Source organism: Puma concolor, chromosome A1 (genome assembly GCF_028749965.1).
Source record: "Puma concolor isolate L17-30 chromosome A1, mPumCon1.1.hap2, whole genome shotgun sequence".
Classification (NCBI taxonomy): Eukaryota; Metazoa; Chordata; class Mammalia; order Carnivora; family Felidae; genus Puma; species Puma concolor.
Genome location: NC_141667.1, coordinates 130,789,064 through 130,812,761, shown reverse-complemented (window position 1 = coordinate 130,812,761; position 23,698 = coordinate 130,789,064). Strand labels below are relative to the sequence as shown.

At 43.8% G+C, this 23,698-nt stretch overlaps 1 pseudogene; it reads right to left on the bottom strand.

Annotated features, from left to right (window-relative positions):
* Nucleotides 1–701: 701 nt before the first annotated feature.
* Nucleotides 702–23,039, bottom strand: LOC147584472 (large ribosomal subunit protein eL29 pseudogene; annotated as a pseudogene).
* Between the last annotated feature and the right edge of the window lie 659 nt (nt 23,040–23,698).

Here is a 23,698-nt window from a genome sequence, read left to right as displayed (position 1 = left end):
TTTCACATTGTCTTAATTATCATACTTTTATATTAAGTCTTTTATTTGATAAGGCCAGTCCCTCCAAGCCTTTTTTTAAAAAAAGAATTTCTTAGTTATTTGTGGCCTTTCAGACTTCTTTATAAATTTTAGAATTAGCTTGTCACAATTACCTCTTGAAATTATGATTGAGATTGTAATTGTTCTGTAAATCATTTGGGGAAAATTGAACATCGTTATATTATTAAATCTTCCAGTTCATCAGCATGGTCTATCTCTCCACTTACTGTCTTCACTGTCTCTCATTTCAAGTTCTCTTCAAAGAGATCTTGTAGATTTTATTGATTTTATTCTTGGGTACTTTTGGAAAAATGCCATTGTAAAGGGTATCTTTCAAAAGAATAATTTTTATTTTTACTCTTTGTCCTGGTATATAGAAATGTAATTGATTTTGTTGTACTCTTGTTTTAATCCAGTAACCTTACTAAACCCTCATAAATTTTAATCATGTATCTTATATATATATATATATTCATTTGAATTTGCTACCCATTTAATCATATAATCTTGTTTCTTTCTTTCAAATCTTTACACCTTCTAATTAATTTCTTGTCTTATTAATCTGGCTAGGATCACAGTGTTCGGGGCTGAATTGGAGTGGCAATAGTGGGATCTTTGTCTTGTTCCCTGTCTGAAAGGGAGCACTTTTTTTTTTTTTCCTGTCACAGCTTTGTTTGTCCAAACAGCACAGGAGGACCCCAGCCCCATGCAGACAGAAGACCCAGGGTCACACCGGTCCTTCTTCCTCAGATTGGTAGATAGAGCCTCTGCATTGGAGCCTTTGTTGTGGCTTGGGCACTTGTGGGAGTCTGAGCTGCAGAAGAAGCTGGAACCTGGGCCTCGGTTTGAGCCTTGGCCTTTGACCCACAGAGCCTGAGACCTTGACATTGTGGGCATGAACCCATTTCTTGAGCTTGGGGAAAGCAGTGTAGGTAGGTCGACTGAGGTTGCAGCTGTCACCCTTTGGGATCTTGGGCTTGGTTCCTTGGGCTTGACGAGGACCTAGACAGTTTCGGCACGTGCGCGCTCATGGCCTTGGCATTGTTGGCCTGCATCCTCTTCAGGCCTTTTTGGTTGTGCTTCTTGGCAAACAGTATGTTTCTTAAGAATTTGGAGTCTCCTCCCTTAAGGGATTCATATCTTTATGACCAGGTTTTCTTGATGCCATTTCTGTGTCATTTTCACGACTGATTGTGTGTGGTGTGGTTTGTGGATCTGGCTGTGCCTGTATTGAAGCCCACCGCTCCTGAAGCACCTCAGTTTGGAAAGCAAAGAAAGGGAACACTTCAAGTGTTTTACCATGAAGAGGGTTTTCTATAGATTTTCATGTCAGTTAAGAAAGATTCTTCATCATCAGGGAAATACAAATCAAGACCACAATGAGATACAACCTCACACCTGTCAGAATGGCTAACATTAACAACTCAGGCAACAACAGATGTTGGCAAGGATGCGGAGAAAGAGGCTCTCTTTTGCACTGCTGGTAGGAATGCAAACTGGTGCAGCTGCTCTGGAAAACAGTATGGAGTTTCCTCAAAAAGTTAAAAATAGAGCTACCCTATGACCCAGCAATTGCACTACTAGGTATTTATCCACGGGTACAAAAATACAGATTTAAAGGGACACATGCCTGTTTCAAAGGGACATATACACCCCCATGTTTATAGCAGCATTATCAACAATAGCCAAAGTATGGAAAGAGCCCAAATGTCCATCAATGGATGAATGCATAAAGAAGATGTGTGTATGTGTGTGTGTATCTATCTATCTATCTATCTATCTATATAGATATATACACACACACATACACACACACATACACACACATACAAACATACATACATACATACATACATACATACAATGGAGTATTATTTGGCAATCAAAAAGAATGAAATCTTGCCATTTACAATTACGTGGATGAAACTGGAGTCTATTATGCTAAGTGAAATTAGAGAAAGACAAATATCATATGGCTTCACTCATATGAGGACTTTAAGAGACAAAATAGATGAACATAAGGGAAGGGAAACAAAAATAATATAAAAACAGGGAGGGGGACAAAACAGAAGAGACTCATAAATATGGAGAACAAACTGAGGGTTACTGGAGGGGTTGTGGGATGGGGGATGGGCTAAATGGGTAAGGGGCACTAAGGAATCTACTCCTGAAATCGTTGTTGCACTATATGCTAACTAATTTGGATGTAAATTTGAAGAAATAAAAAATAAAACAAGTTAAAAAAAAATAAAGGGGCACATGCACGTTGATAGCAACACTATCAACAATAGCCAAATTATGGAAAGAGCCAAATGTCCATCAACTGATGATACACACACACAAATGCAGATATATACAATAGAATATTGCATGATGATCAAAAAGAATGAAATCTTGCCCTTTGCAACAATGTAGATAGAACTAGAGTGTATTATGCTAAGCGAAATAAGTCATTCAAAGAAAGGCAAATATCATGTGATTTCACTCATGTGGAATTTAAGAAACAATACAGATGAGCATAGGGGAAGGGAAGGAGAAATGAGATAAAAACGGAGAGGGAGGCAACCCATAAGACTCTCTTAAATACAGAGAACAAACTGAGGATTGCTGGAGGGTGTTGGGCGGGGGATGGGCTGAATGGGTGATGGGCATTAAGGAGGGCACTTGTTGGGAGGAGCAATGGGTGTTTTATTTAAGTGATGAATCACTAAATTCTACTCCTGAAACCAATACTACACGATATGTTAACTAACTTGAATGTAAATTAAAAAAAAATTAAGTATCTATAACAAAAGAAAATTTCTTTGTGTTTCTCCTTTGCAAAGAGGAGACCAAGAATGTGAATGAATTTAGTATTTTTTCATTGCTTTTACTACATCTCTTGAAATGCTCATGTTTTTCCTCCTTAAATTGATATTGTAGTAAATTACATCAATCATTTTTTCCTTGTGTTAAATCAACTTTGCATTTCCAGGATTAATCCAACTTAGTCATAATGTGCTATTCTTTTTTTTAAGTGGCTGTATTCCTTTGCTGATATTTTGTTTAGGATTTTGGAATCTATATTATCAGTAACTAGGCTAGTAATTTTCCCACTCTTGGGTTGATCCTGTCGATTTTCATATAAGAGAGTTATTCTAGGATCACAACATGAATAGGGAATTATTTTGATTGCTTTCTTTTCTCAGGATGAGTTTGTATAAATTGGTGTTATATGTTCCTTAAATGTTTGATAGAATTTACTAGTGACACCATCTGGGCTTAGAAGTTTTGAAATTTAAAAAAAATTTTGGGGTAATTGTAGGTTCACATGTAGTTGTAAGAAAGAAATTGTGGTTTTATACACAATGGAATACTACGTGGCAATGAGAAAGAATGAAATATGGCCTTTTGTAGCAACGTGGATGAAACTGGAGAGTGTTATGCTAAGTGAAATAAGTCCTACAGAGAAAGACAGATACCATATGTTTTCACTCTTAGGTGGATCCTGACAAACTTAACAGAAGACCATGGGGGAGGGGAAGGAAAAAAAAAAGAGATTAGAGTGGGAGAGAGCCAAAGCATAAGACTCTTAAAAACTGAGAACAAACTGAGGGTTGATGGGGGGTGGGAGGGAGGGGAGGGTTGGTGATGGGTATTGAGGAGGGCACCTGTTGGAATGAGCACTGGGTGTTGTATGGAAACCAATTTGACAATAAATTTCTTATTTAAATAAAAAAAAAGAAATAATACAGAGAGATCCCATGGACTCTTGATCCAGATTGATCCAAAGGTAATATGTTGTAAAACCGCAGTACAATACCATGACTACGGTATTGACATTACACAATCAAGACACAGTATTTATATCACCACCAAGATTTCATGTTTTCCTTTAAAAAAAAAACTTTTTTTTTTAACATTCATTTTTGGGAGACAGAGACAGAGCATGAGCAGGGGAGGGGCAGAGAGAGAGGGAGACAAATAATCTGAAACAGGCTCCAGGCTCTGAGCTGTCAGCATAGAGACTGACATGGGGCTTGAACTCACAAACCAGGAGACCATGACCTGAGCTGAAGTTGGATGCTTAACCGACTGAGCCACCCAGGTGCCCCTCATGTTTTACTTTTATTATTATTATTATATAAATTCATAGAGAGCACACAAGTGGGAGAGAAGGGCAGAGAGAGAGAGAGAGAGAGAGAGAGAGAGAGAGAGAATCTTAAGCAGGCCCCACTGCAAGGCTCCATCACATGACCCTGGGCTCATGACCTGAGCCCAAATCAAGAATCAGATGCTCAACCGACTGAACCACCCAGGTGCCCTGCACATTGTCCTTTTAAAACTATTCCCACTTTGCTCCAACCTTCGTACCATTTTTATATCTCTGACAACCATTAATCTGTTCTCCATTTTTGTAATTTTGCCTTTTCAGCAATGTTATATGAATGGAATCATATATGCAGTGCGCAGCCTTTTGATAGTGACCTTTGCACTCAGCATCATTCTCTGGAGACTCCCTCAGAGTTGTTGCATGTGTCTGCATGTGTCAGAACTTTCTCCACTATACCACTGGTTAGAGTTCCTGGGTCTGGATGTGTCACAGTTTGTTGAATTGTTCACCCGTTGAAGAACATCTGGGCTACTTCCAGTTTGAGGCTGTTATGAATTAAGGTGCCATTTGTAAATGGGTTTTTGTGTGAAGATCAGTTCTCATTTCTGTGGGATAGATGGCCAGGAGTGTAATCAGTGGGTCATATGGTAGTATGTACTACTGATTGAAAACAGCTGAACTGCTCGGTGGTTTTCCAGAGTAGCTGCACCGTGGTACGTTCCCATCTGCAGTGTGGGAGCTGTCCAGTTCTGTATCCTCAGTAGCATTTGGTGCTGTCACTATTTTTTATTTTAGGAGAGTAGTATTTTAGCAATCCTGGTAGGCATATAGTGAGACTTCACTGTGGCTTCCACTGGCATTTCCCTTTTGGGTAATGATGTTGCACACTTTTTCATGTGTTACTTACCCTGTGTATATCCTCTTTGATGAAATGTTTTTGAATTTTGGAATTCATGCCCTCTGCGCATTTTCTAATTGGATTGCTTGCTAGTTTACTGTTGATGTTGAGTGTTCTTTGTGTATTGTAGATACTAGTCTTTGTTGGGTAGATGGTTTGCAAGTGTCTTCTCCCTCTTTATAGCTTGTGTTTTCATTCTTTTAACAGGATCTTTCACACAGCAAAAGTTTGTAATTTCGATGAATTCTAGTTTGTCAGATTTACCTTTATGGATCATGTTTTTGGCATCAAAAGGTCCTGAAGGGGCCCTAGGTCCTGATGAGTTTCTGCTGTTTTTTTTTTTAAACTTTGTAGTTTTATCTTTTACATTTAAGTTCATGATCTGTTTCGACTTAAGCTGAAACTGTTCTACTTCCTCTTCCTCCTCCTCCTCCTTCTCCTCCTCTTTCTTCCTGTAGGAGTCTAATGGCTTTAGGGCCATTTATTGGAAAGGCTGTCTTTCCTCAGTTGAATTGCTTTTGCACCTTTGCAAAATTCAGCGATGAGAGCATTCCCACTCATGTTGCCTCATTCCCAATTACATCATCCAGGGTCCAATCAGGAGGTCAAATCCATACTGTTTGAAGAGCAGAATGTAATATAAATAATTCTTTTTTTTTCAATATATGAAATTTATCGTCAAAGTGGTTTCCATACAACTCCCAGTGCTCATCCCAAAAGGTGCCCTCCTCGATACCCATCACCCACCCTCCCCTCCCTCCCATCCCCCATCAACCCTCAGTTTGCTCTCAGTTATTAAGAGTCTCTTATGCTTTGGCTCTCTCCCACTCTAACCTCTTTTTTTTTTCCTTCCCCTCCCCCATGGGTTTCTGTTAAGTTTGTCAGGATCCACCTAAGAGTGAAAACATATGGTATCTGTCTTTCTCTGTAGGACTTATTTCACTTAGCATCACACTCTCCAGTTCCATCCACGTTGCTACAAAGGGCCATATTTCATTCTTTCTCATTGCCACGTAGTATTCCATTGTGTATATAAACCATAATTTCTTTATCCATTCATCATTTGATGGACATTTAGGCTCTTTCCATAATTTGGCTATTGTTGAGAGTACTGCTATAAACATTGGGGTACAAGTGCCCCTATGCATCAGTAGCCCTGTATCCCTTGGGTAAATTCCTAGCAGTGCTACTGCTGGGTCATAGGGTAAGTCTATTTTTAATTTTTTGAGGAACCTCCACCCTGTTTTCCAGAGTGGCTGCACCAGTTTGCATTCCCACCAAGAGTGCAAGAGGGTTCCCATTTCTCCACATCATATCCAGCATCTATAGTCTCCTGATTTGTTCATTTTGGCCACTCTGACTGGCGTGAGGTGATACCTGAGTGTGGTTTTGATTTGTATTTCCTTGATGAGGAGTGACGTTGAGCATCTTTTCATGTGCCTGTTGGCCATCCGGATGTCTTCTTTAGAGAAATGTCTATTCATATTTTCTGCCCATTTCTTCACTGGGTTATTTGTTTTTCGGGTGTGGAGTTTAGTGAGCTCTTTATAGATTTTGGATACTAGCCCTTTGTCCGATATGTCATTTGCAAATATCTTTTCCCATTCTGTTGGTTGCCTTTTAGTTTTGTTGGTTGTTTCCTTTGCTGTGCAGAAGCTTTTTATCTTCATAAGGTCCCAGTAGTTCATTTTTGCTTTTAATTCCCTTGCCTTTGGGGATGTGTCAGGTAAGAAATTGCTACGACTGAGGTCAGAGAGGTCTTTACTGCTTTCTCCTCTAGGGTTTTGATGATTTTCTGTCTCACATTCAGGTCCTTTATCCATTTTGAGTTTATTTTTGTGAATGGTGTGAGAAAGTGGTCTAGTTTCATCCTTCTGCATGTTGCTGTCCAGTTCTCCCAGCACCATTTGTTAAAGAGACTGTCTTTTTTCCATTGGATGTTCTTTCCTGCTTTGTCAAAGATGAGTTGGCCATACGTTTGTGGGTCTAGTTCTGGGGTTTCTATTCTATTCCATTGGTCTATGTGTCTGTTTTTGTGCCAATACCATGCTGTCTTGATGATGACAGCTTTGTAGTAGAGGCTAAAGTCTGGGATTGTGATGTCTCCTGCTTTGGTCTTCTTCAAAATTACTTTGGCTATTCGGGGCCTTTTGTGGTACCATATGAATTTTAGGATTGCTTCTTCTAGCTTTGAGAAGAATGCTGGTGCAATTTTGATTGGGATTGCATTGAATGTGTAGATAGCTTTGTGTAGTATTGACATTTTGACAATGTTTATTTTTCCAATCCATGAGCACGGAATATTTTTCCATTTCTTTATATCTTCTTCAATTTCCTTCATAAAGTTTCTATAGTTTTCAGCATACAGATCTTTTACATCTTGGGTTAGATTTATCCCTAGGTATTTTATGCTTGTTAGTGCAATTGTGAATGGGATCAGTTTATTTGTCTTTCTGTTGCTTCATTATTAGTGTATAAGAATGCAACTGATTTCTGTACATTGATTTGTATTCTGCAATTTTGCTAAATTCATGTATCAGTTCTAGCAGACTTTTGGTGGAGTCTATCGGATTTTCCATGTATAATATCATGTCATCTGCAAAAAGTGAAAGCTTGACTTCCTCTTTGCCAATTTGATGCCTTTGATTTGATGCCTTGATTTTGTTGTCTGATTGCTGATGCTAGAACTTCCAACACCATGTGTTCCTGATCTCAGGGAAAAAGCTCTCAGTTTTTCCCCATTGAGGATGATGTTAGCTGTGGGCTTTTCATAAATGGCTTTTATGATGTTTAAGTATGTTCCTTCTATCCCGACTTTCTCGAGGGTTTTTATTAAAAAACGTTGCTGAATTTTGTCAAAGCCCTTTTCTGCATCGATTGACAGGATCATATGGTTCTTATCTTTTCTTTTATTAATGTGATGTATCACGTTGATTGATTTGTGAATGTTGAACCAGACTGCAGCCCAGGAATGAATCCTACTTGATCATGGTGAATAATTCTTTCTATAAGCTGTTGAATTCGATTTGCTAGTATCTTATTGAGAATTTTTGCATCCATATTCATCAGGGATATTGGCCTGTAGTTCTCTTTTTTTACTGGGTCTCTGTCTGGTTTAGGAATCAAAGTAATACTGGCTTCATAGAACAAGTCTGGAAGTTTTCCTTCCCTTTCTATTTTTTGGAATAGCTTGAGAAGGGTAGGTAGTATCTCTGCTTTAAATGTCTGGTAGAACTCCCCTGGGAAGCCATCTGGTCCTGCACTCTTATTTGTTGGGAGATTTTTGATAACTGATTCAATTTCTTCACTGGTTATGGGTCTGTTCAAGCTTTCTATTTCCTCCTGATTGAGTTTTGGAAGCGTGTGGGTGTTCAGGAATTTGTCCATTTCTTCCAGGTTGTTCAATTTGTTGGCATATAATTTTTCATAGTATTCCCTGATAATTGCTTGTATTTCTGAGGGATTGGTTGTAGTAATTCCATTTTCATTCATGATTTTATCCATTTGGGTCCTCTCCCTTTTCTTTTTGAGAAGCCTGGCTAGTGGTTTATCAATTTTGTTTATTTTTTAAAAAAAACCAACTCTTGGTTTCATTGATCTGCTCTACAGTTTTTGTAGATTCTATATTGTTTATTTCTGCTCTGATCTTTATTATTTCTCTTCTTCTGCTGGGTTTAGGCTGTCTTTGCTGTTCTGCTTCTATTTCCTTTAGGTGTGCTGTTAGATACTGTATTTGGGATTTTTCTTGTTTCTTGAGATAGGCTTGGATTGCAATGTATTTTCCTCTCAGGACTGCCTTCGCTGCATCCCAAAGTGTTTGGATTGTTGTATTTTCATTTTCGTTTGTTTCCATATATTTTTTAATTTCTTCTCTAATTGCCTGGTTGACCCACTCATTCTCTAGTAGGGTGTTCTTTAACCTCCATGCTTGTGGAGGTTTTCCAGACTTTTTCCTGTGGTTGATTTCAAGCTTCATAGCATTGTGGTCTGAAAGTATGCATAGTATGATCTCAATTCTTGTATACTTATGAAGGGCTGTTTTGTGACCCAGTATGTGATCTATCTTGGAGAATGTTCCATGTGCACTCAAGAAGAAAGTACATTCTGTTGTTGGGGATGCAGAGTTCTAAATATATCTGTCAGGTCCAGCTGATCCAATGTATCATTCAGGACCCTTGTTTCTTTATTGACTGTGTGTCTAGATGATCTATCCATTTCTGTAAGTGGTGTGTTAAAGTCCCCTGCAATTACCACATTCTTATCAATAAGGGTGCTTGTGTTTGTGAGTAATTGTTTTATATATTTGGGGGCTCCCGTATTTGGCACATAGACATTTAAATAGTTAGCTCTTCCTGATGGATAGACCCTGTAATTATTATATAATGCCCTCTTCATCTCTTGTTACAGCCTTTAATTTGAAGTCTAGTTTGTCTGATATAAGTATGGCTACTGCAGCTTTCTTTTGACTTCCAGTAGCATGATAAATAGTTCTCCATCCCCTCACTCTCAATCTGAAGGTGTCCTCAGGTCTAAAATGAGTCTCTTGTAGACAGCAAATAGATGGGTCTTGTTTTTTTATCCAATCTGATACCCTATGTCTTTTGGTTGACACATTTAGTCCATTTACATTCAGTGTTATTATAGAAAGATATGGGTTTAGAGTCATTGTGATGTCTGTATGTTTTATGCTTGTAGCGATGTCTCTGGTACTTTGTCTCACAGGATCCCCCTTAGGATCTCTTGTAGGGCTGGTTTAGTGGTGACGAATTCCTTCAGTTTTTGTTTGTTTGGGAAGACCTTTATCTCTCCTTCTATTCTGAATGACAGACTTGCTGGATAAAGGATTCTCGGCTGCATATTTTTTTCTGTTCATCACATTGAAGATCTCCTGCCATTCCTTTCTGGCCTGCCAAGTTTCAGAAGAGAGATCGGTCACGAGTCTTAGAGGTCTCCCTTTATATGTTAGAGTGTGTTTATCTGTAGCTGCTTTCAGAATTTTGTCTTTATCCTTGTATTTTGCCAGTTTGACCATGATATGTCGTGCAGAAGATCGATTCAGGTTACGTCTGAAGGGAGTTCTCTGTGTCTCTTGGATTTCAATCCCTTTTTCCTTCTCCAGATCAGGGAAGTTCTCAGCTATGATTTCTTCAAGTACACCTTCAGCACCTTTCCCTCTCTCTTCCTCCTCTGGAATACCAATTATGCGTAGATTATTTCTCTTTAGTGCATCATTTAGTTCTCTAATTTTCCCCTCATACTCCTGGATTTTTTTTATCTTTTTCTGAGCTTCCTCTTTTTCCATAATTTTATCCTCTAGTTCACCTATTCTCTCCTCTGCCTCTTCAATCCGAGCCATGGTCGTTTCCATTTTATTTTGCAGCTCGTTTATAGCAGTTTTTAGCTCCTCCTGATGGTTCCTTAGTCCCTTGATCTCTGTAGCAATAGATTCTCTGCTGTCCTCTATACTGTTTTCAAGCCCAGCGATTAATTTTATGACTATTATTCTAAATTCACTTTCTGTTATATTGTTTAAATCCTTTTTGATCAGTTTGTTAGCTGTTGTTATTTCATGGAGATTCTTTTGAGGGGAATTCTTCTGTTTGGTCATTTTGGATAGTCCCTGGAGTGGTGTGGGACTGCGGGGCACTTCCCCTGTGCTGTCTTGAATAACTTGTGTTGGTGGGCGGGGCCACAGTCAGACCTGATGTCTGCCCCCAGCCCACCGCTGGGGCCACAGTCAGACTGGTGTGTACGTTCTCTTCCCCTCTCCTAGGGGCGGGATTCACTGTGGGGTGGTGTGGCCCGTCTGGGCTACTTGCACACTGCCAGGCTTGTGGTGCTGGGAATCTGGCATATTAGCTGGGGTGGCTCGGCAAGGTGCACAGGGGCAGGAGGGGCAGGCTCAGCTTGCTTATCCTTCGGTGATCTGCTTCCGGAGGGGCCCTGCGGTACCAGAAGGGAGTCAGACCCGCTGCCGGAGGGATGGATCCGCAGAAGCACAGCGTTGGGTGTCTGCGCGCAGTGCAGGCAAGCTCCCTGGCAGGAACTGGTTCCCTTTGGGATTTTGGCTGGGGGATGGGCCAGGGAGATGGCGCTGGCGAGCGCCTTTGTTCCCCGCCAAGCTGCGCTCTGTCGTCCGGGCCTCAACAACTCTCCCTCCCGTTGTCCTCCAGCCCTCCTGCTTTCCGAGCAGAGCTGTTAACTTATAACCTTCCAGATGTTAAGTCCCGCTTGCTGTCTGAACACACTCCATCGCTTTTGCCAGCCCCCTCTCGCTTTTGCCAGCCAGACTTGGGGGCTCTGCTTGGCGGGCGGGCTGCCCCTCCGCCCCGGCTCCCTCCCACCAGTCTTTGTAGCGCGCACCGCCTCTCCGCCCTTCCTACCCTCTTCTCTGGGCCTCTCGTCTACACTTGGAGAATCTGTTCTGCTAGTCTTCTGGCGGTGTTCTGGGTTATTTAGGCAGGTGTAGGTGGAATCTAAGTGATCAGCAGGATGTGGTGAGCCCAGCGTCCTCCTACACTGCCATCTTCCCCCACCCTCAATAATTCCTAATTAGTATCAGGTGGTTAACTACCAAAAGAGGTTGAAGAGGATTTTATAGGATTCCAGAGAACGACATGCAAAGAAGTTGTTCACACCCTCGTACAGAGGAAGAGTGGACAATGAAGGAACAGGGGACCTAGGAAGCCGTGCCCCATCCCTCCATGGAGGCTAGCATTCAAATGCCTTCGAGGAGGGCACGGGTACTCTAGGGACACAGGGCCTTCCTAGTGCTGAAGAAACTTGTCAGAGGCAGTGAGCAACAGCTGGTTTGCCAGGTGGGGAGACAGCTGCCTGAGGGTGTGTCTGGAGCTATAGCAGAAGGGGCTCCTAGGCTGTGGCTGTGTGGGCTGGGACTCCTGCTTTCCAGGTGAGAACATGGCATCCTGCCGTGTCCCTGCCAGTGCAGGGGGCCTATGTGTGAGGGCTGCTGACATGAGCACTGGTGAGTTGTTCCCACACCAGTCCTCTACTTAGTGAAAATGAAGGGGAAACTGGACTCCGATGGCAAAGTGCCGTCTTGCCACTCCTGACCCCCACTGTCTCCAGAGCTCTCTGGAGATAAATCGTAACGCTGAGGCGGGTGGCACGGAGTTCACTCCGGGATCACAATGCAGGCGAACGAGGGGGTGGGAAATAATAAACTCTTCACTGTCATACAGTCTTAAGGGAAGGTGTATTATGGTTCTCCAGAGAAAGAGAACCACCAGAAGAATGTATGTGTGAATGTGGGTCGGTGGCTATCTCTGTTTTTGTCTGTCTGTCTGAGGGAATCAGCTCATGTGATGGTGGAGGCTGGTGAGTCAAAAATCCGTGGGCAGGTAGGCTGGCAGGCTGAAGAGTGGGAGGCATTTATGCCACAGTTCGAGTCCAAAGGCCGTTTGCTGGCAGAATTCCCTCTCCTTCTAAGGAGGTCACTTCTTTTTCTTCCATCCATCCTGCCTTCCTGCATTCATTCATTCATTCATTCATTCGTTCATTCATTCATTCATTCATTCATTATTTTAGAGATAGAGCACAAGTAGAGGAGAGGGGGAGAGAGAGAATCTCAAGCAGGCTACACACTGAGCATGGAGCCTGATGTGGGACCTCCATCCCATGACCTGAGCCAAAATCAAGAGTCAGACCCTCAAGGGACTGAGCCACCCAGGTGCCCCATAAGGAGGTCACTTTTTTTCTATCAAAGCTTTCGGCTGGTTGTATGAAGACCACCTACACTGTGAGTAATCTGCTTGTTTCATTCAAGTGATTTAAATGTTAATGTCATGAAAAATAGCTTCATAGAAACATCTAGGATAATGTTTGTCTGGGTACCATGACCTAGTCAGGTTGACAATAAAATGAACAGTCACAGAAGGCTCTCAGTCTTTCACCGTTAAATGTGGTGTTAGCTGTAAGGTTTTAGCAGGTGCCCTTTATCAGGCTGAGGATGCTTCTTTCTCTTCCTTCTTTGCTAAGAGTTTTTTTGTTTTTGTCATGGTCAAGTGTGGAATTTTATCAAGTTCTTTTTCTGCTTCTATTGACATGATCACATGCTTTTTCTGTTTTTACTCTGTTAGTATGGTAAATTACATTGATTTTCAAATGAAAATCCAGTCTTGCTTTTTGGGATAAGTTCTACTTGCTCATGATATATTATTCTATTTATATATTATTGGATTAAGATTGTTAAAATGTTTCTAAGGAAATTTGTATCTGTATTCTTGTTCTTGAGAGATAGTACTGTGTGTGTGTGTGTGTGTGTGTGTGTGTTGTAATTTTTTTGGTCTTATTTGGTATCTCGATAATGTTTGCCTCACAGAATCAGTCAGGAAGTGTCGTCCCCTCCCCCATATTTTTCTGGAAGAATTTTTGTAGAATTGGTACCATTTCTTAAATATTTGGCAGAATGTACCAATGAAATGATTTGGCCTAGAATTTTCTTTGTGGAATGTTTCCATTTGTGAATTTATTTTCTTCAATAGATGTAGAGTTCTACAGGTAGTCTGTTTCTTCTTGAGTGACCTTTAGTAGTTTGTCCTTTTCAAGTTTGATGATTGGAATACTGGAGACGTAAATGTGACTTTATATCAATATTTCCAATCCATATTTATATTATAGGGTTTTTCATGAACTTTTTTGAGATTACATTTGTATCTCTTTTCTTGTGTGTTAACATAAATCCTGTGGTAGTTTTTGACATTGTTCACCGATAAGTTTTCAGCTGCATGTGGATGTGTGAGACACTGAACTTCCTGACCCTTTTAGTGGGATATGCCCCCTTGACGTAGTTCTGGCCAATGAAGTGTAAGGAGAAACAGCATATTTTCACTCCCAGGCTAGATCACTTAATGCATGAGTCTGGCTTCCATTCTCTTTTTCCCAGCCTCAGCAAGTATAGAAATGTATTGAGATGGAGTATTTATCAGTCTTGGTCCTTGAGAAACTATAATGAGCAGAGCATTCTGACAGTGTCTCCTTGAATGTATGGCATGTGCAAGAAATAAATCTTGTTGTTTGAGGCCGCTGAGGTGTGAAGTTGATAGTTAGTGCAGCAAAATCTCCTGTCCTGATTGATACTGTTTCTTCTTAGCTTTATCCTGCTTACTACATAACATAGCTTCAGAATAACACTACAAATAATGTTAATAATAATATATCATTATTAAATTATATATGATCCACATAGTATTCTAATATTATTAGTGATAACACTACTGGGTGAGGCTTAATGTTTTTTTTTTGCAGTTCATGTAGCTCTTAATATGACCTACTACTACTGAGCCTCACGAAATGACTGTGTCCCAAGTACCTTGAAATGATCATTGTCTTTCTGGAATTATGTTACCCATTTTGTATATTGCTGAGACATCCTTAAACTGAATTTGAGGCTTAAGGTTTTTTTGAGCCACATGGGTGATTTGAGTTTGGTGTGCAGACATGATTACCAGCTCTTAGCCCTTCTGCCCACCACCCCCAGCACTAAGGTAACTTCCTCAGAATTCTCTGGGGCTTGGGCAGGAACCAGCCAGTAGACTTCTAGTTCACCCTTAGCTGAGGGTTTAGCCCTTTGAGGCCCCGGCCCCCTCTGAGAGAGGGTTCCCACCAGACTCTCACCTTGGGTAGGTCCTGCCCATGTGCCTCCGAGGCTGTCAGAGTGAAATCTTGACTTGGCTCTGGGAGACCAGTGCTCTCATGACACTGGTAGCCTCAAGGCCCTGCTTCCATCAGTGGGTTCTCACTCTCTTTTCACCTCCTTGGTGTTCAAGAAGGTGTTCTCTTGAAAAATTTTTTTCTTTGTATTTTTTTTTTAAAACAGTGTTTTTAACATTTTTTTAAAAATTAAATTTATTGTCAGATTGGTTTCCATACAACATCCAGTGCTCATCCCAAAAGGTGCCCTCCTCAGTGCCCATCACCCACCCTCCCTTCCCTCCCTCCCACCCCCCATCAACCCTCAGTTTATTCTCAGTTTTTAAGACTCTCTCATGGTTTGGATCCCTCCCTCTCTAAACGTTTTTTTTCTTCCTTCCCCTCCCCCATGGTCTTCTGTTAAGTTTGTCAGGATCCACATAAGAGTGAAAACATATGGTATTTGTCTTTCTCTGTATGACTTATTTCACTTAGCATAACACTCTCTAGTTCTATCCATATTGCTACAAAAGGCCATATTTCCTTCTTTCTCATTGCCACGTAGTACTCCATTGTGTATACAAACCACAATTTCTTTATCCATTCATCAGTTGATGGACATTTAGGCTGTTTCCATAATTTGGCTATTGTTGAGAGTACTGCTATAAACATTGGGGTACAAGTGCCCCTAGGCATCAGCACTCCCATATCCCTTGGGTAAATTCCTAGCAGTGCTATTGCTGGGTCATAGGGTAGGTCTATTTTTAATTTTTTGAGGAACCTCCACACTGTTTCCCAGAGTGGCTGCCCCAGTTTGCATGCCCACCAACAGTGCAAGAGGGTTCCCATTTCTCCACATCATATCCAGCATCTATAGTCTCCTGATTTGTTCATTTTAGCCACTTTGGTGTGAGGTGGTATCTGAGTGTGGTTTTGATTTGTATTTCCCTGATGAGGAGTGACGTTGAGGACCTTTTCATGTGCCTGTTGGCCATCTGGATGTCTTCTTTAGAGAAATGTCTATTCATGTTTTCTGCCTGTTTCCTTACTGGATTATTTGTTTTTCGGGTGTGGAGTTTGGTGAGTTCTTTATAGATTTTGGATACTAGCCCTTTGTCCAGTATGTCACTTGCAAATATCTTTTCCCATTCCGTCAGTTGCCTTTTAGTTTTGCTGATTGTTTCCATTGCAGTGCAGAAGCTTTTTATCTTCATGAGGTCCCAATAGTTCATTTTTGCTTTTAATTCCCTTGCCTTTGGGGATGTGTCAAGTAGGAAATTGCTGTGGCTGAGGTCAGAGAGGTGTTTTTCCTGCTTTCTCCTCTAGAGTTTTGATGGTTTCCTGTCTCACATTCAGATCCTTCATCCATTTTGAGTTTATTTTTGTGAATGGTCTAGTTTCATCCTTCTGCATGTTACTGTCCAGTTCTCCCAGCACCATTTGTTAAAGAGACTGTCTTTTTTCCATTGGATGTTCTTTCCTGCTTTGTCAAAGATTAGTTAGCCATACTTTTGTGGGTCCAATTCTGGAGTCTCTATTATATCCATTGGTCTATGTGTCTGTTTTTGTGCCAGTACCATGCTGTTATTTATTTTTGAGAGGGAGAGACAGAGTGTGAGTGGGGGAGGGGCAGAGAGAGAGGGAGACACAGAATCTGGAGGCTCCAGGCTTTGAGCTGTCAGCACAGAGCCCGATGTGGGGCTCAAACTTATGAACTGTGAGATCATGACCTGAGCTGAAGTCAGTTGCTTAACCAACTGAGCCACCCAGACACCCTTAAAAAATGTTTTTAATGTTTATTTATTTTGAGAGAGAGAGAGAGAAAGAGGGAGAGCGAGCGCATGAGATGGGGAGGGGCAGAGAGAGAGATAGAGGGAGACACAGAATCCAAAGCAGGCCCCAGGCTCTGAGCTGTCAGCACAGAGCCTGACTTGGGGCTTGAACTCATGAACCATGAGATCATGACCTGAGCTGAAGTCAGACGCTCAACTGACTGAGCCAGCCAGGCGCCCCTATTTTTTTTGTTGTTGTTGTTGAGAAAGACAGAGTGTGAGCAGGGGAGGGGGCAAGGAGAGAGGGAGAATCTCAAGCAGTCTCTTCACTGTCAGCACAGAGGCTGACATGGGGCTTGGACTCAAAAACCAAGGGATCACAACCTGAGCCGAAATCAAGACTGGCATGCTTAACTGACTGAGCCACCCAGGCACCCTGCCCCCTCTGTATTTTTAATGTTAGAATTGTTTGGGGTCATTGGCTCCACCATATCCCCAGGGAGGGAAGCCTGACCATTGTTTCTGAGGTAGGGGCTGAGGAGGCATTCCTCTGTGATTCTGTCATCTTCCTGTTACTGTTGTGTGTGGCTTCCTTCCTTCAGTTACTTGGGAAGGAATAGGCACATTCAGCCCTGTCATCGTTGCCTATGCCTGGGCGATGAGAGTCTCCTTCACGGGGCCCCTAGTTGCTGAACACATGTGTCCTTCTTGGCCTTGCCTGTCCTCGTACCACCGCCTCTTCCTTGCACATATGCAGCTCATGAGTGGGTGTCACCATCAGCTTTTTCTTCTCTTTTTTAAAAGATTTATTTGTTTTGAGAGAGAGAGCACGCAAGGGAGGGGAGGAAAGAGAGGGAGAGAGAATCCCAAGCAGGTTCTGCACTCTCAGAGTGGTTACCTAGCAGTACGTGAGCAAGGGTTGATTGAGATCACCCTGGGGCTTTCAGAAAGCTTGATCAGTGGGGCTGTGCCTCCTTTTGAGGTTTCCCCAGGCTCTCTGTGAGTCAGGTTCTCTTTCTTGTGCCCCAGGGTTACTGAAAGTTTCCTCGTTGTAGGTCTGCTTGGGGCGGTGCGTTCTACCCACTGGACACGGTGTGAGTCCTATTGGTTGTCACCTCTCATCTCTTCTTCCTGGGCTGCTCCCAGCTGGTCACTGTGCTGACCAACACCTCTTGTCTGGTAACCGGACTTCACTTGGGCAGGAAGCTCTGGCTGGAGAAGATGGGCTTAAGTGGCCAGCGGCCTTGGAGAAGTGGGAACTGAGGATACAAACATGTTTTCTTGGGGCAGATAAGATAACTTTGTGCACATAAAGATGTTATCTGTCTAGACTCGAATATAATGCAGTGTACTATTGATTGCATAAAAAAACATTAGTTTATACAACTTTGTCATGATTTTAGATTCAGGCATAGCCAGGCAAGGCTCTTAGAATTGTGGCTCTGGGATCTTCTGTTAGCTAGCCTCCTTTTTTCTTTCCTGGCCCACCGGCCCCTGCATATTGGGGTATTTGGACCCAAGTCTTCTGAGTGTTCCTTCTCAGCCCCCTGGGGTCTAGGAATGCCCTATTTCTCAGATCCCTCTCTCATGTATGGATATTCCCCTTCCTCTCAGAAACTCATTCTCTATCCTTGACTGGGTATGTCACCACCCCGCTTTATGAAGACCCAACTTGTTTGGACACCCCTCTTTTACTTGTCTCTGTAGCCCATTATAGAAGCTTATCTCTGGTCTTCAGAATCCCAGGGCTCTGTGCTCATAGGAAAGGATCCGTACGACAGTGATGTATCAGCCTTTGCCTCATCTAGGGGCGTCTGCTTTGTCTCTGCGCCGACAGTCCTTTGTGACTCCCTGTGGACAGCCTTCCCTGGAGCACAGTGATCCCAGCTTCCGGCCTCTGGTCCTGGACGCCCCATCACTGTTACTGGTAGCATCTCTCTTTCCTTTTTCCTCTTTAGCCTCGACATTGAGCACCCAGGAGCCCGGCTGGAAAGATGATTTCCGGAGCCCCAAGGATGCTCTCTAAAGGGTGCTCTCTATCTCCATAACAACACAGTGCCCTCCCAGGCCTCTCCTTCACCTCAGCCTTCTGCGTTCAGTGGCCTCCCTTCATGTGGCTGTCCTGCCCATGCTGCCACTGTGCTGCTCTCTCCTGGGTCAGTGGGCAGGCTCTCACTCCACTGGTCCTCACTCAGACCCCCCACTTGAACCGTGGCTTCCAATGCAGTGCATCCAGAAAGCCTCTCTGAACCAAGGCCCCCTGCATGTCCCCTCAAGGATCCCGAGTGCCAGTGTTTATTATTGGATCCATTTGATCGTCCTTACTGTGGGCTCCATGTCGGTCGGCCCTGGGTTCAGAGACAGTTTTGGGAAAATGGTGGTTGAACAGGAGAGTGGATACGTGGTGAAGCTTGGGAAGGTGTGCTGGTTGTGGGCAGAGCTAAGGACTCTGTCCCCCTCCTGGGCCTCCCAAAGCTGGCTGCATGGGGCTGGCCCCACACGTTGTGTGTCTCTTGAAGTAGCCTCTGTTCAGGCTGCTGAGGAGGGAACGGGCAGGACACAATAGAGATGAAAACTTCTGCCACCACCTGTCTGGGGCAGGTCTTGTTGCCAGCTACATCTTTGCTACCCCCCTCTCCTCCAATCCCAGCACCTGCTATCTTGGGGCTTGTGAGGACAAAAGAGATGACCAGAGTGTGTGCGGGGAAGAGCCCAGCCTCTGCAGGCAGCAAGCAAGCTGACAATTGCAATCTGCTCTCTACCCAGAGTTTTTGGGTGCCAGTGCATTTTCTCTTTCCTGAGGGGACAGGGCAGACCCCAAATCTTGAGGGCTCTTCTGGGCAGCTGGCTTTCCTACGGTGGAGGTTAAAGCAGAGCAAACCCCCTACTATATGTGGGCTGTGCCATCAGGGGGTTTGCGAGGTCATGGGCCTGGAGCACCTGTGGCTCTGACTTTTGTGGAGATGGGTACCACAGGTACCCTCAGGTTCAGTGGTTTAGTGGTTGAAAGAGTGTATTTTGGCTTTATAGACTTGAATTTGAATATGGCTCTTTTGCTCTGAGCTTTCATTTCCTCTTCTATGAGTTGGGGATAACACCAACCCTTGCCTTGTGTGGATAATGGTAACTTTTATAAGTGGTTCTCGGGCACCTGGGTGACTCGGTTGGTTGAGCATCCAAATTCGGCTCAGGTCATGATCTCACGGTTCATGAGTTGGAGCCCCACATTGGGCTCTGTCTGACAGCTTGGAGCCTGGAGTCTGTTCTGGGTTCTGTGTCTCCTGCTCTTCCTTCCCCTCCTGTACTCACTCACTCACTCACCTCTCTCTTTCAAAAATAAAAAAAAAGTTTTTTAAATTTATAAACAAAACAAAAACTGGTTCTCATTATTGCTTATTGCAGTGTCTGGCACATAGCAAGTTATTCTTCCAAGAGAGAAGATGAGCATCATCACATCGTCTTGTTTATGTCATTGTGATGATTAACTTTATGTGCCAACTTGGCTGGATCATGGTGCCCAGATAGATACTTGGTCAGACACTCTTCTAGGTCCTTCTGTGAAAGTAGTTTTTGTCACTAGGTTATCATTTAAAGCAGTATACTTTGAATAAAGCAGGTATCCTCTGTTGTGTGGGCGGGCCTCATGTAATCAGTGAAAGGCCTTAAGATAGGAGACTGACCTCCCCAGAAGAATTCAGCCAACAAATGGCCTTTGGACTCAAACGACAAGCCTTCCCTGGGTCTCCAGCTGACAGCCTACCCTGCAGATAGATAGATAGATAGATAGATAGATAGATAGATAGATAGATAAAGCTCTCTCTCCTTTTTTCCCCCACCTACATGCGTGCGTGTGTGTGCGCGCACACACACAAACACACCCCTTATTGGTTTTATTTCTCTGGAGAATGTGCACTAATAGTCATGGGGCAGTGGACACGGAACTCACCAAGGGCAAGAATCATGTCTTCTTTGTCAAGCCCTCTTTTCCCCGTACCTAGCACAGTGCTAGCCCATGGCAGGTGTTCTGCCCTGGTAACTTGGTGATTACTGAGCGCTTTATATGTTCTACCTCCTAGCTGCAAAGTCTACCTCAATGAGAACCAAGAGTTACTGGAGTCAAGTGTGTGAGTTAGAGGTGGAGACTGTGGCAAGTTGTGCAAGTCTCCCAGGGCAGGTGAAGAGAAGTTTTGATCCAGATGTTGGTTGTACATTTGGAGACCCGTAATTTGAACATGGGGGAAGGGACTACCATGTTCAAGGGCCTGCCTTTGCTCAGCAGCACTTTGGAGCAGGCCAGAGGAGAGGCCGTTTCCCTTGGCCCTTCTGGAACCTGCTGTGGTGACGGGGAATGGGGAGAACCATGTGCGTGGTCCTGCCTTAGTCCCTTCTCACTTCACCAACTGCACAGAGACTGGCAGCAACAGACGGTAACTTTTCTCAAGTTTTATTGTAAAATCCTCCGAAAAAGAGCATTTACATTGACAATACTTGATGATAATTTGTGAATCGTCTTTATATCAAGTGGTACTGCAGTTACACGGTGTGTTCAATACTGTGCAATACGTTAAAGTAAACACAAACTTATTTCAAATGCCAGGTACGGTTACTGTGTTGGTACAAAGTTCTAAAGTTGATGTATTAAAAATAATTTATATATATCGTATAAACAAGGAAAAATTCACATGTATCGTAAGTACAGGAGGCCTTTTGAGAAATACTGGTGACTACAGAAAATAGATTTTGGTGTCTACACAACTGCTCAAAATAATATATCTGCCTTGACGTAAGAGCTCTGAAAGTTTTCTGAGGCGGGGGAGGAGGAGAATCTTAATGGGACAAAGGGTGTGCATGTGACTTTGTATCTTGAGGGCCATTCAGCTACACTATATCATGAAACACTGTGTGTGACCACTGCAGCAACACTCCATGGCCACTTCTGTTTTGAGGCCATCTCACAGGGCCTTCAGAAAGTGTGAGCAGGAGGGGGAACCGTGGGGGGGGGGTGACGGGGCCAGGCCAGAAATGGGGGCTGCCCAGCCACAGGGGCTGCTGTGGGGTCTGGGGTGGTGGCTTATGGACCTGTTGTCCTGCACCTCTCTGAAGCAGCTGAAGTATCTTAACTGACTCTTAAACGGATGGCAGATGTCACGCTGGGCAGCGGACAAGAGTTTGGATTTAGGGAATTTTCTCTAAAAGAGAAAGCACTTGGGCCCCATGATCAGCAGAGACTAGTTGCGCTTCTTTACAAATGAAGCTCTGATCTTGGCAGGCAGCTGTGTTCACCACTATACCACCAACGACCGCCGTGAAGCTCTGATCTTGGCAGGCGAATGTGGTAACTATGGAAACTCGCTAGGAAGCTCCGATCTTGAAGAGTGTGTCCCCAAAGGGCAGCATTCTCTGATCCTGCCCTGGTGACATGTGGAGAGGCCACCATTCTTGGGGTGGGGGCGAATCAACAGTTTGTGCTTTGTGCAGTGCAGGCTAAGCCTTCTAGAGCCCTCTGGGGCATGGTCCACCTTCTCTAGGGTCACAGGGGAAACAGATGGTCCCATATTGGTCAAGATGAGCTTGGGAAGGGTGTACGTGTGCATGTGTGTGTGTGTGTATGTGTGTGTGTGTGTGTGAATTGTGGGTTTGTCCAAGAACAACAAAAAGTACAGGTTCAACACTTTGGTGCCGGCTCAGGAAGCCTCACTCTCAGTTTTGGAGGCCAATTCCTGCTCTTCCCATACTTTTCATAATTTCACACACTGTGTTTGGTTTAATCCCCACTGCTGCCTACAGCTCCAGAGAATGTGTGAGACCATGTTTGCTGGGCTCCTGCTGCCGGCTGTGTGGCTGTGCCTAAAGCCTGCAGGCCTGCATAAGATGCTCAGATTCTCAAATAACTTGGCAGGTAATCTGGTGAAGAGAGAAGCAGGAAGTGGCCTGTGCTGCATGAGGGATTTGGGGTCCTGTAGTCAGACCTCGAGAATAGGCACCATGTATTTTCTCCTTTGAATCTTTTAAGCCGCTCTCTATTCTGTAATCTCTATGATTTTGGACAGAAGCCATGGCAGCTAGTGACTTTGTCAAACAAAACTCCTCTGCCTCTGTGCTCCTGTGGGAGCAAATAGTAGTATGTGGCCCTGGGAGTGACTTTTTACTTGGACTTCCAAAGCTAGCTAGCAGCATGGGCAAAGGCCATTGTGGGGAGCTGGTGTGACAGTAAGGTCAGTTGTCCCTTGAACTGTAGGAGCTGTGGCACAGCACACGTGCAGGAGACCTGAAGCATAGGAGGGGAGCCAGAAAGGCTGAGAGTAAAGTGGGAAGGAGGGAGGTGTGGCTTGGGCCCTCTAAGGGACGAAGCTTGGCCGAGACGTCATGGTCTCTATTCCTGTCTGACAGTTTCTGTTTGACAACAGTTGACTTCTCTGACACCTGTGAGCTTGCTCTGGTCTTGGTTACCTCGTTTGGAAGGTCTGCGAGCTAGGTTGTGGAGGTTGTGATTCTGGGCGGCCAAGGGCTGTGTCCCAGTGGGTTCTGACTGCACGTGGAACAGAACCTGGGGTTCTGGGTGGGCAAGGACAGCAAAGGATTTCATGTCATTGTTGTTGGCCCACGTCACCGTCCAGCTTCCTGGGTGGGGGCAGCTGTCAGAGGAGCTGGGTACAGGGAGGAGAAGGTGAGGTAGACCAGTAGTGCACGGGAGGGAGGGCAAGTGTACTCAGCAATCCAAGGGGCTTGGTTCTGGAGAGAAGGGCCCAGGACAGGGCTGTGGGATTTGGTGATGAGGGTGGTTCAGCATCCACGGTGTCTGAATGAAACACACAGTGAGAAATGAATTGATGATGTTGCAAGCCCCTGGTAGAAAAATATAGCCAGAATGGATCTGTTGCACATCTCTGTTCTGGATTCTCCTTTAGTTCACAGGTTATTGGTCAACAGAAAAGAAGGTGTGGCCACACAAAGCCAACTTCAGGCTCCTCTCCTAAATGGAGCCTCAGTAATTAGGTTCCCTAGGGCAACAGGCAGTTCTCTGCTTTTTTCAGGGTTAAGAGCTGTCCTCGGGAGCCCTCCCTGGAGCTGGGAGCCCTTTCCTGCACAGAGCAGTGGGAAAGACAGCAGGTGGCAGGGGTGAGGTGGGAGGGGGCATTCAGGGGCTGAGCTTCTGTCTCTGTTCATGATGCATCTAGATTCAAGTTCCTGCATCTTGTGGTTGGGGATTAGTGGTTGGCCCCACCCACACTTCACAGGGTCCTT